Genomic DNA, 12,867 nt, shown 5'->3' with positions numbered 1-12,867 from the left:
TGATTCCTCACAGCTCGGATGGAAAAAAGCTATTTCTGTCTGACAGTCTGATGATTCCACCTTCTTCACTCACTTTCACTCACTCCAGCACTCTGAGTTCATCCTCTGTCTGGTAAAAGTTCCATTAGAGTAGAGTGATACAACCATTATATGTATTTTGAGGGCAAAGTCTTGCTTCTATTTAATCTCTAATGTGGAGTGACCTATTCCAGGTGTCTGGCAGAAGACCTACCTTAAAACTTTTGTTCTGAAAGCAGTCCTCCTTTTTTGTTTTTTAAAAGCATTACAGCTCTGTTCAGGTTTTAGTGTGGTTTTATTCCAGATGAGTGTCATCTGTTCTCAGCATATTGTTTTAGTCTGATAAAGGTTTGGAAATAGTTTGCTTCAAGTGCTATCATCTTTAGTGTCTTATTCAGACAGGAATGTGATTTCTTATTCATGTTGGATAGAACAGAAACTTTTGCTTGACTGGTTGATTTAGGGGAAACTTGAATATTAAACTATGGATTTTTGTTATATCTTTCCAGGGGAAAAATCTGATTGCTGTCAGTGAAAATGTCATGATTTTCAGACATTTTCTTTGGCCAGAAGGTAGTCAGTACTCACAGATATTTTTCTACAATATCATAGCAACACTGCCTTAGATGTTCAGTAAATTCAGTGACAAGTCCTGCAAAGATCTGCATAACTGCATAATCATGTCATAAAGTTAATAGGTACTAGGCTAAAGCTTCATAAGCTCTTCCAGGACCAGAGCACAAGACCGATTCCACATATTTAAAAAAAATAGATGGTAAATTCTTGGGCAGTGTAAGAGCACTCTTATCCCCAAAATCTAGATGAGCTTCAGAAAAAAGAAATTAAAAAGAAAAAGAATATTTTCTTAGAAGACCCGTTATCCAAGTGCAAACCAAAAGACACACCTCTCTAAAACATCAGTCTCTGCATGGTTCATGGTTCAGACCTGTGAGCAATCGAGTCAGTCAGTGGGGAGTCCATAATGCAAGAACAGAAGGCTGCTGAATGGCTTCACTTTGATACAGGTTACAGAAAGTTCTGGAAGACTGGAAGAAGTCCTGGAAGACTTTAAGTCTCAAAGTTGGTGAGTGTTGTGGTTTTACCCCAGTCAGCAACTAGAATCATGCAGCTGCTCACTCTCTTACCACATGGTGGGAGGGAGGAGAGAATTGAAAGAGTGTAAGTGAGGAAACTCCTAAACTCCTGGGTAGAGATAAGGACACTTTAATAGGTAAAACAAAAGCCATGAACACAAGCAAGCTAAACAAGATATAATTCACTGCTTCCCATAGAAGGACAGATGTTCAGTCAACCCCAGGGAAGCAGGGTTCCATCATGTGGAATTGTGTCTAGGGAAGACAAACACCATCCCTCTGAACATCCTCACTTCCTCCTTACTGTCTCAGCTTTACAAACTGGAATGATGCCATATGGGATGGGATTTCCCTTTGGCCAGCTGGGGTCAGCTGTCCTGCCTGTGTCCCTTCCCAGCTCCTTGCACACACCAGCCTCCTCACTGGGGGAGCAGTAGGAGAAGCAGGAAAGGCGTTGATGCTGTGTAAGTGCTGCTCAGCAATAGCAAAAGCTTCCCTGTGTAATCAACACTGTTTCTAGTGCAGCTCCAAAACCCAGCCCCATACAAGCTGCTGTGGAGAAAATTAACATTCTCACAGTCAAAACCAACACAATGAGACATGGATAGTAATTAAGAAACCACTTTAAGTGCTTTCTTTTTCCATCAGTTCTCAGACAATTTAGCAAACTACATTTTACAGTATCATCTTTAGGTCTTTCAGCATATTTAGGAAAATATGCCAAATGTCTGCATCATAAGATAAGCATGTGTCTAGGACTCCCTGTGGAGGAACAGATTTGATGTGCTGTGGGTTGAAGCAGAGCTCTCAAACATGCATTTCAAATGCCCAGATCTTTTACTTTATTCTGTAGCTTTAATTCAATAGCTGCAAAACTAACCCACTTCCTGACTTCACACATTGTGATGTCATCCGTTCATTCCCTTTCCCACACAGGTATATTTGGACTTCTTTCTGGACTCTCCCATCTACCCCTGAAGTGATCCATTGAGTCCAGGAGACAGGCCACAAGGAGGTGGTGTGGATGGGATTGCTTTGCGAGATTACAGTGCTCTCATGTGATATGTATGACATGGAGCCCACCAAGAGTGGTGCCTCTCTCCTGGCATATTCTGTTCCTCCAGTGCTGGGATAAGACATGAATCACAAAGCTTCTTGCAAGTGAAGCTGATACCTAGTACACTCTGCATTTTGTTGTCTCTTGGTCTGCTTTTTATTCCTGACTGTTGCAGAGTGATCTAAAATTGTAAGAACCAGCTGTAGGTCAGAAATGAGCTGTTTTGTGTGTGGAAAGGCTCTTCCCCCGTAGAAGTGGATTGTGAAGGGAAGCTGCATTTCAGTGCTACCTTTGTCAGACAGCAGACTGTGTTCACAAGGGTTGGGGACTTCTGTGACAATTCATACACATGGCCCAGGTCACTGTCATGTTCATAATCCCTAGTAAAATCTGGACTGATGGCTCCATATATTTTTTTTGAAGTGATAATGTTCAGGCATTAGCAGAATCTGATACAGCCTCAGTGAACCATCCAGTAAACTGTTCCCACACCTGGCTGTAGTGCAGGCTTCCCTATGGGAAACAAGCACTTTTGCTGTATGCCATGTTGTCCTAAGGCTCAGCTTCCAGTCTTCCCCTTTAATCTCAGAGTGGCACAATGCTCCCGGCCTTATCTGGAAACGCGAACAGAAAGCTGTCCCCACACCTTGCCTTGTGTGTATGTCTCTGTCCCTGGGCAGAGACACCTCACTAGATGGCAGCAGCACCCCAGCTTTATGAAGTAGCCTCTGGGCATCTTTCCCCTCCCCCAAAACTTCCCCTGTCTACAGAGGCAAGGTAAAAAAAAAAAAAAAACAAAAACCAACAACAACAAAAAAAACCCCAAAAAACCCCAAACAAACAAATTTAAATAAAGAAATAAATAAAGAAAAATCCAATAAAATCCTTCTGCTGTACACAGCTCAAAGGGAAAAGCTGGCTGTAATATGCTGAATTTTGTGCAGCTTCATCATATCCCTCTGTTGTGCCTATCTATATATAGACACACACATATAGGTATCCACGTGTGAATGTAAATATATATATGCGTCTGTGTGTGTATGTGTGCATGTGTGTGTGTTTATATCTAGGCTTTTCTTATAACAAGGAAGCTTTTGGCAAGGACTGACTTCTCTGGAATCACAGGAAAGGGGAGTCAGAGCTGGGATGGGCCACCTTGTGGGGGCTGTCTCGCCAGTGGTGTCCCCCAGTTTGTCACAAACCACTGCAGAGCAGGCAGGTACGGCTGACTCTCTCATCTCCCACAAATCTGAAGGAACCAGTCAGCCAGGAATGGGGCTCACTGCCTACTCTGCTGATGACACCATGAGGTAGCAACACCTGGTAAAGGAAAACAACTTATTTGGAAGATGCTAAAATTTGGCTGTGATTTTCTTCCTCAGAAAATCACCAGCCAGTTTCCTGGACCGGTTCACAAGCTGTCACAGCTGCATCCAACTTCTGCTGCTGTAGGATGGCCCAGCTAGTTAATAAATATCATGCCATACATTTCATTGAGCCCAGGATTAAATGTCACATCAGTGTACAAGAATGTCACTTTTCCTGCCAGCTGCTGGCCATGTCCTCATCGTCTCTGTGGGCAGTCGCATATGGTGAGTGTGGTGCCCTGAACCTTCTGCAGCACACAAGCACAGGAGTGGAAGTGTCAGGGCAAACACTGAGGCTTGAAAGAAAAATGTTCTTGGGTGTGCTTGACAGGGGCAGTGCAGGGGCTGGAGGTTGAGCTTGGTAGGAAGGAAAGACAGCAAAATAATTGCTAAAATAATCATCTAAACAAGTTTATTGGCCTCTATATAGATAAAAATTGTAACTTTGGACTGCTTCAGCTCTCAAGGTTGCATGTAGCCCTCTACTCATGTTTGCCTGTAAGTCTAGTAAGTTTGAGTGAGAGCTACCATGTTCTTGAAACAGCTACACTTGAAATTAGAAAACAGAGATTTTTGGTGACTGCAGTAGGTTACCTATGTGTTGCAAAGGCTATTTGAAGCTAAGGAGGTGAAATGCTGAATCAGGGTTGTTTCCTATCTTAAACTTAGCACTAAGCCATCCAAGATCTGCCAATCCTGCTTGTGTGAAGGCTGAAAGAAACAAGAAAAGGGCAATAGCCAGGAGAGTACCACCACACAAAGGAAGAAATTTTGGAGGTTTGTAGCCCAGCTGGCCTCTTTTAGAATAAAGCTCCTTTGGAACACTCAGGCTCGGAAGGATCCCTAGTCTGGGTGAAGCTGAGGATGCTTTGCTGAGGGGCAAGGCTCCCTCACTGCCTTCAGTGCCATTGCCCATACTGACCTGCTGCTTGGCACCAGTACCGAGCAGCTGCATCAGGGATGTTTCCCTAGTGCTCCTCAGGGCTCAAATCCAGTGATTTTATATTTGGCTGGGACTAGTTAATTTAATTTGGTAGCTGCAGTAGTGACAGTGCATTTTTATTTGGCTGGGTACAGGCATAGAGTAGCATAAAGCCCTTTTTTGATAATATAAAGGTATTGTACATTGTATTTTCATATTGTAGAGGTGCTGTCTGGCACACACCACTCATCTTCACGGCCTCTGTTAGACTGTACAGCTGAACATAAATTCTGTCCTCAGAAGACAAGGTGCTCACTGGTGTTTAAACTGGCTTATTTAAAGGTCAGAACTAAGGAACTGCATTCATGCTTCTTCACCATGTGTTAGAAAATTAAATATACTTTACATACACTGTCCATGGGCTCTGTGTCTACTGAAAGCATAATCAGCAGTGAAAGAGCAGTGGTATTATAGCTAAAACTGTGCTTGCATTTGTATAGCTTGACATTCCAGCTGAGGTCAAGAAGGTCAAGTTGCTGGAAAAATTGGTTATAATTTTTTAAGCTCAGTTCCAAATTAGCATGTTCTGTAATTTTTTTAAAATATCAAATGTTAACATGGTTTAAAAGTAGTGTACTATTGGTTAGGACTTAAAATTTATCTTTGACTAAAATGTCTATAACATCTGAGGTATTTTCAGATTCTCTGACAATCAGATTGATTTTGTGTGATTCTTTGGTTATACAAGCATTTGTTTTTGCTAAGTGAATATAGTGTACCTTAAATACACTTTCTAGTTTAAAGCTGGGGAAAATTCCTGTTTCTGATAGGGTGTCCCAACAGCAGGTTGGGATTTCTGTTCATGATGCAAGGTAGAATGTCCCTATCCAAGGTAGCAATTAGCTTAAGAACTGTGCTGATAATTAGGTCACGTTTTATCAGTACCTCATGATTCCATGTCTACCTGTTGCTACCAACAGATGCACTTGTACCATACAATGAAGAACTCTGCTCTCCTATAGGAAGCAGAGCCTAGAAAAGTCAATTAATGTATTTGCACTTATCAAAAGATCCTGCTTATAGAGGATGATTAAACACTTGTTAAAATGTCCACAAATTTGAAAAAAAGTACAGATTGCTTAATCTTGGGGCCATCAACTTCCCTACCTAGAATTAGTTCTTGGTTATCCAGCATTGTCCTGAGTGTTTGTAGAACTTTAAGGGTTATCTACTGCCCCTAAATTAATCCAAATGGTATTTTAATAGCTGAGACAGTGTTTCTTATCATGCTTACACAAAGCTCTCTATCGTGTATAAGACTGCATGGTTTCTCTCACGATTTCACTTTCAATTTCCCAGTGAAGAAGCTGGGACACATGCTGTGTGTTGATAGCCACTGGAAAAAGCAGAGAAGTCTCTCCTGGCAACTTGTGCTGCTGATATGAAAATGGCAAGGAATCCTGGAAACTTTCCCAAAACTTCTTGTTTATAGATCATGACAACATGGGGATTCCTACAGTCCTGGGCTGTGTCTCTGTCACTTGTCCTTTGCCTGAAGGCACTGGTTAGTGTCTCACTGGAATGACTCTTTCCATGTCTTGGCCATTGATGACTTTATGCTTCAAAAGACTTTAGCAGGTTGGTGGGAAACACATCCCAGCTGCTAAGACACTCCAAATTTGTCTTGGCTTCTAGACACCAAAAGGATTCTTCTGTAACTGTGTATCATTAAGACTTTTTCTTTGGCATTTCTGGGAAAGAAAGGTGCCTTGTGCTCATGGCATTACTTGAAATCTTGCTCAAAACCAGAAACAGTTTTTGGTTGGGTTTTTTTCTTGGTTGGTTGGTTGGTTGCTTGGTTGCTTGGTTGGGCTTTTTGTTTTGGTTTGGTTTGGTATGGTTTTGGTTTTTTTGTTTGTTTGTTTGAACAAAAAAAAACATGTTCAGCAAGTGTGTCAAAGGAATAAGTTCCTGATTATAAATTTGGAAACTCATTTATAAGTGAACACTTTTAATAGCAGGCAGGAGAAGACTCAGCAAATGCCTCATGAATCTTCTGTTCTTGCTGACTCCAAGCAATGCTTCAGGACCTCTCTCAACTATGGGAGTTGAAGGGACACCCCTGCAGTGCTGTTCTCCAGGAGTGCCTCTTCTTGGGGACACCTCTGCTTCAAATGTGCTCTCTCAGATATGACAGAAATTTCAAAGCTAAAAGCCAAATTCCCCTAGAATCGTGTTGCTCAGCTTTGAGAGCTTTCTGGAGATGCAATTTGCTTAAAGGTGTTCCTCTTTCTCTGTGTCCCTCAGCCCCGTGGAGGATGCTGTCTGAGACCTGATCTTATGAGGAGGAGGAGGGCATGGAAGTGGAGCTCAGAGGTGGAGATGGCATCACAAGCTCACCGGAAGCCATAGGCAATTTGAGGAAAATCAGGGCCTCAGAGTTCCAATACCCAATCCTAGTTATGTAAAGACAAACAAAACCAAGCATTAAAATAGAAAACCAGGGTTTGTTTAGCAAGGACAGAATGGCAGTAAAGAGAGAAATGAGATGTGAATAAAAGAATGCCTATACCAAAACAGTCTCAGAGGTGAGGAAAAATAGTCCTCTTGATAGCCTCAAGGTCATTAAAAAAAAAAAAGAAAAAAGAAAAAAGGGAGGTTCTACTGAGTAGCTGTCTACCATAAATCTATAATAAAACAAGGGAATTTCTATCACATCAGAAGGATCAGATGGATGCAGATTTAATCTAGCAAAATTATTCAAGATTTTAAGAGGGATCTTTACCTGTCAGGGACTGACTGCAGCTGAACAATAGGGATTGTTCAAAATTTTATCAGACTGTATTGGGATAGGCTTTTTTTTTGTATAGATGGAGAACAAAGGAATTAATGGGGAACTCTACCAAATTTGATTCTGACAAGGAAGTTTCACAGAGAATGTGAAGGGGAAAAGCAGCAACTAGGAAAGAATGGTTAAAGAAAATCAGTTCCAAGTAAGAAGACTTCAGTAAGTTGAGGAGTTTGATTTCTCTTAGTTTTTGGGAAAACCCTCTAACAGTGAGGTAGAGTGTCAGGGAGAAGTGTGGAGTGTCCATTGCTGAGAGGTTTGAATTAGTGAGAAAGCTGGGTTAAGGAGCTTGTAATACTGTATTGGAGCAGAGGTTGTCTGCTTGTGGTACCCTCCGTGCGTCTTCTTGATTATCTGATGATAAAGAGGTTACTGAGTTTATGAAGTAAGTCATATGCTTGCTTATGCCTAATTGCCTATAATGATATTCTGTATTCCCATGAATGTAACTATCTGCTTTCTAAAACGCTTGGAATGTCATCAAATTACAGGAAAAAAACCATTAGAATGCAACTTGTTCCCTCACAATAAACACAATTTTAAAAAGTAGTAAAGATACCAACATTTTATGTGATGTCCCTAAACTGTTTTTTTCTTCCCACACTGTACTCACCAACTGTTGTCTTTCAGACCACATTTGATGAAGAGACAAGTCTATATTAATATAATTGTATTTAAGGAAGGGATATATCCATGTTTGAGCAGTTGAAGAAAAATGCACAGCATGCTAAGAGAACACCATCAAAAGTGGCCCAGAATAGTATGGAAATGCCTGACAAATGTGAGCCTGCTGACATGGAAGGACACTTAATGCATTATTTATAGCTATTGCTTTACCACCACAAGCCATGGAGATCAAGGTCACCCAGTGGACTTCTGGGCAATGGGTCAAGACTTGAGAAGCAACATGATAACAGCAGCTGTCAGTTTCTTGGATACAGCTGGTATTTTTCTAAGCAGCAGAGTTTTCTAACTTCTAATGAACAATGGAAATCTGTTTGCTGTGAAACTGCTCAGGTCTGTCTTGGTCACAACTCATTAACTGTGGTCAGTCCCAGGCTTGGTGAAACTGCTCTCCCTCTGCCCTGCATCTTCCTGTAAATCAGCCAAGTAAATGCAAATACAAACATTCTAGGTGGGGTTGTGGTTTTTTGTTTTGTTTTATGTTTCTCAGACCCTGTTTTTACTCTCTGCCAGTTTTCTGCCAGGCAAATGTCCTAATATATTGAATTCCCAAAGCTGAACCCTTTCAGTGTACTAGGAAAAACAATAATAAAATGTATGCTGTGACTGAAGAAAACATAAACAGTCTTTGTGACTCTTTGAATAAGATTTCTCTGTCTTAAAGGTTTCTAGTTCCTTTATAACCTGTTCTTTATGATTTTCACAAATTGTGATGTTTTTGTTTTGGTTTAGTGGCATTTTTTGTTGGGTTTTTTAATTTTATATGTGGTTTGATTTTTCCTTAATTCTATTAAACATAATTCCTTCTAAGGGTAAGTTGGAAGGAAAAGTCATTTTAATCTCTTTAGCCAAATCACATTCTCATTTAGTAATCTAAGTCACATCTCAAGGCGAGCTGTGAGATTTTCTCCAAAAATGCTTTTGCCTGACAAGTACTCTTAAACTCCTGTAGAATTTTTCCAGTCTTTCTTGGAGACTCTTAATTTCCTCCTGACCTGCTCCTATTCCTTCAAGTGTTTCTTCCTACTGCTTGTCTGTTTCATTGGTTTACAGTTTAAACCACTTAGCAAACTGTTGATGGAAGGCTTGATTAGTGTTCTATTAAATTCCTTTTATTTTTTTTTGGTTGTTTGTTTGTCTTCTCTTTGTTTTTATCTTACAGTTACATTTTCAATGGCATTAAACTAACCATGTTTATATATTCATCTCATATTGGATAATACACCTTCCATTCCAGAACGATCCATCAGCTTTTATCAACATAAATAATGATTTTCATTGCAAAAATGAGCAGCAAACCTAGGTGACCTCTTTTCAAGAAGCGACTTGTGTATATAGAGTTAACTTTTTCCTAAGTGACCAGACTGCAAACTAGATCTCAACATCTAATTGAAGAAAGCAAAAATCTTGAAAATAAATCACGTCGTATAATCCCCATATTTCTTTAAGAGACTTTGGAAGGACTACATTCAAAGTAAGAAATAATCCCTAAGAACAGCCAGAGTGAGGTGAAAATTGATGGATTCTCTCTGTACTTGCTTTAATCACTTGGAAAAAAAAATACAAGATTATACAGAGAAAGCTGAAAACTGGGCAGTGAATCTGCCAGAATTGCTGAGTTTCCATTAACTGCCAGCCATTGTGGCATATTTGCTCCTAGGGATGGCAGTGTAAATTATACTTATTGAAACTGAAGGAGTTGCATTGAAATTAATCTGGCATAATCCAGTGCAGACTTCCTCTCCTGCCTTTTCTGAAACAATTTGGTTCACATTATGTATGTACAATAATTAATTTAAACTAAGATGAAATAGACCATTTATCCTTGAAAGGATTTGGGATTTGAAGACTTCTAGTCCAATTTTCAGGAAGATTTCTGTTTATATGGAAAACCTCTTGCAAAAATAAGCTAGGGCAGCGAGAAAAAAAGAAAAAAGCAGAAAGAAAATTCCACCAACTGAATCTTGAATAATTGTTTTGTAGAAGTTTGAGACAGAACCCTTTTTAAAATATTTGATATTGAACCATTTCCTCATCTTAGTTAAAAAATAAATAAATCTGGTACTCCATGATGAAAGATGTGGCTCTAACTGCCAAAAATTACATGTCTATATAGTCTGCAGGCAGTGGTGTGTGCTGTGCTACTCATTAATCAGTGATTTTGTATTGCTGCAAATCAGATCAATATTTGTCACTGGTAAAATGTGGCTTTTGATCCAATATTTACATCAATTCAATGGCTAGTGGCCATGTGCATGTCTACTGCTTTACTGGAGCAGAGGGGATCTGAGTGGGGAACCATTGATCATTTTGCTGCCACTGGGATTCCTTGGGGGGTTTGGTGCAGTTCAGTGTCTCTGTGTTGAGACAGGGTGGGTGCAGACAAGGATTTTGGGTCCAGGTCCTTGGTTCTGGCCATGCAGGAACAGGGCTGGCTCCCCTGGAAATTCTTGGCTGTGTCTCTGAGGATCCAGCTCTTGGTAGGCAGGAGTTAATTTCAGGTCCTCATGTGCAAAGGTATAAATGTCCAATCCAGGAATGGCTTCACAAAATGTATTTTAGGTGAGAGGTTATGATGAGTAACAGCTGCATCACAGCAACAGTGACTACATATGGCCTTGGAGAAAAACCTTGGCTTTCCCCACACACCTGTGCCGGGAGACTCCATCATCTGACATCAAGGGTTGCTCCTGAAGTATTTATTTCCTGTATTACATAGAAATCAAGTGTCTGCAAAATTGGTGGAACCTACCCAAATATTTCTCTTCCTGCTGATTTCATAAGTGATTTCCATCCTAAAATTATGACACTTGAAAAGTTGTTGGCAGAGAAAAGGTGAACTTTTTGAGCTGCTTATTTACAACACCAAAGAGGAATATATTCCTTCAACCACTGTTTAAAATAACCTTGCTCAGTTTAATACTTACTTTTAATTCTGCTCTGACATTTGTATGAATTTTTCATTTTAATTTGGAAAACCTAGTGATCAATCAGGACTCTATAGTGATTTTAGTGACTTTTTATGAGTAGAAGTATTAAAGTCCCTTCATGGTTTGCAAGGCTTTCTTCTTCCTTTACCTGCCCACTCCGAGCTTGCCAAGTATCTCTGCTAAGCACTATGAGAAAAATATCCAAGCTAATTTTTAGTTTGCTTTGCTTTAATTGATTTTGTGCAGTTTGCTGGGTATAATTACTTGTTCATAATCAAGTATTTCTTAAACAAAAATGACATATTAAATAAATAAATTTTTTAAAAATATAAAAACAAATCTAAATTGTCTACTGAATTGTCTACAAAACCTGAAATTTGAATTAACATATCAAAGCTGGAAGCACAAGGCTTGCTTTGCAAACTTTCTGGAGCTGTGTTCAATTGTATGTTGCTGTGTGGAAGAAAACTCAGCTTTAAAATGCTTTTTTAATGCCTTTCTAATCCCAAACCAACTGGGAACCTTGTTGGTCCCTGGCCACTTTGCAATAATCTCTGAGCTCTCATTTATGCTGTTATTTATTTGTACTGTTACTTATGATTCCCAGGAGGTTGATGTCTCGGAGAGGGATGTAGTATAACCAAGGTGTGGACTCTGGCTACTCTTTTTTCTGCTTGGTTATGTCTCTTGCAGTAAAGGCTAAAAGAAAAATTTTGTGTTGATGGAAGTCATTCATGTGCAAGGTGAGGTGTTCTCCAGTTCAGCTGGCTGTTTTAAACTCCTGGAGAAGCATAGAGCACATGGGACAAGGGGATGAGATTAACCCTCTGTGGCATAGCTGGGTGCATTAACTGAACATGAAACTTGTTGATGGACCAATGTATTCCATGGGAGAACTCGGCAAGAATTCCTGATAGGGCACATTGTCATTTGAACCTGCAACATGGTGGAATCATTCTTTCTTCCCCTTCTTTTAGATCCATCTTCCAGCATCTTTGTTTCACTGTGTTTCAAATATTCTTGCTACATCAATGAATTAAAAAGAGGTGAAAAACACAGAAATTAGAAAGGGGAAAAACTATTAGGTCTAGACTAAGTCTAGAAAACAGAGCTTGGTTTTTTACTTCAAGTTTTAATGTTGCATCACTGGTCAACCTATAGTAGGAGCATGGGATTCATTCCCATGTCAAGGCAGATTTACCCTTTGTGTTTGTTCTGGTGTGCTTTGTCCTCCAATGTGCAAATAATACCTTGAATGATGATATTTCCATCTATACCCTCTAGAGACTATCTTGCAGGCTGACACATTGTATTGTTAATGCGTATTTTTTCCTAAATAATTCTGCATGGGTTTTACTTCCTGTCTTTTATTTTTCTTTCATTGTTGTTGTACCACTCTCAGAATATTTTCCTACCTTTGTGATTATTCATGCATATATACTATATCAGGAAAGAGATCACTTTGAGAGTAGATTTCCTATACTAACAGAGAGGGCATATATTTCCTATACTTGTGGTGGGGCAGCTGATCACCATGCACCTGATAAAATGTGTTTCATTCACTACTCATATTGTATCTCTTATATTTACTTTTGAAATGTCTCATGTCTTTTCCCACCAATCATGTTACTCTTGCAATTCTTATAACTCTTAGGGATCCTGGAAATGAAGATCTTATTCCCTTCCGTTCTTCAAGAGACCTCTGGTACAGGGTACAGGGAACGCGAGGAAAACTAGCTATGGCTTTCACTTACTGAGTCTGAACTCTGATGCTTAGCATCAGAAGTCTGGGTCCAAAACCTTCACCTTAGTGCTCATTAAAGGTGTGACAGCTGGTGGGACTATTGTGCTAACCGTGAGATGCTTCTCCCAGTTGTAAGCTACTGACAAGTCTGTGTGGTGTGCCTTTACCTGCCGAAAAGACTGGCTGTAGATGAATACACGTAA

The sequence above is a fragment of the Pseudopodoces humilis genome, chromosome 1, assembly GCF_049639895.1.
Source record: "Pseudopodoces humilis isolate 2021_Gansu_Grassland_sample_001 chromosome 1, ASM4963989v1, whole genome shotgun sequence".
NCBI classification, from domain to species: Eukaryota; Metazoa; Chordata; class Aves; order Passeriformes; family Paridae; genus Pseudopodoces; species Pseudopodoces humilis.
The sequence above is the reverse complement of the archived record's forward strand: the minus strand, read 5'-3'. Positions refer to the sequence as shown.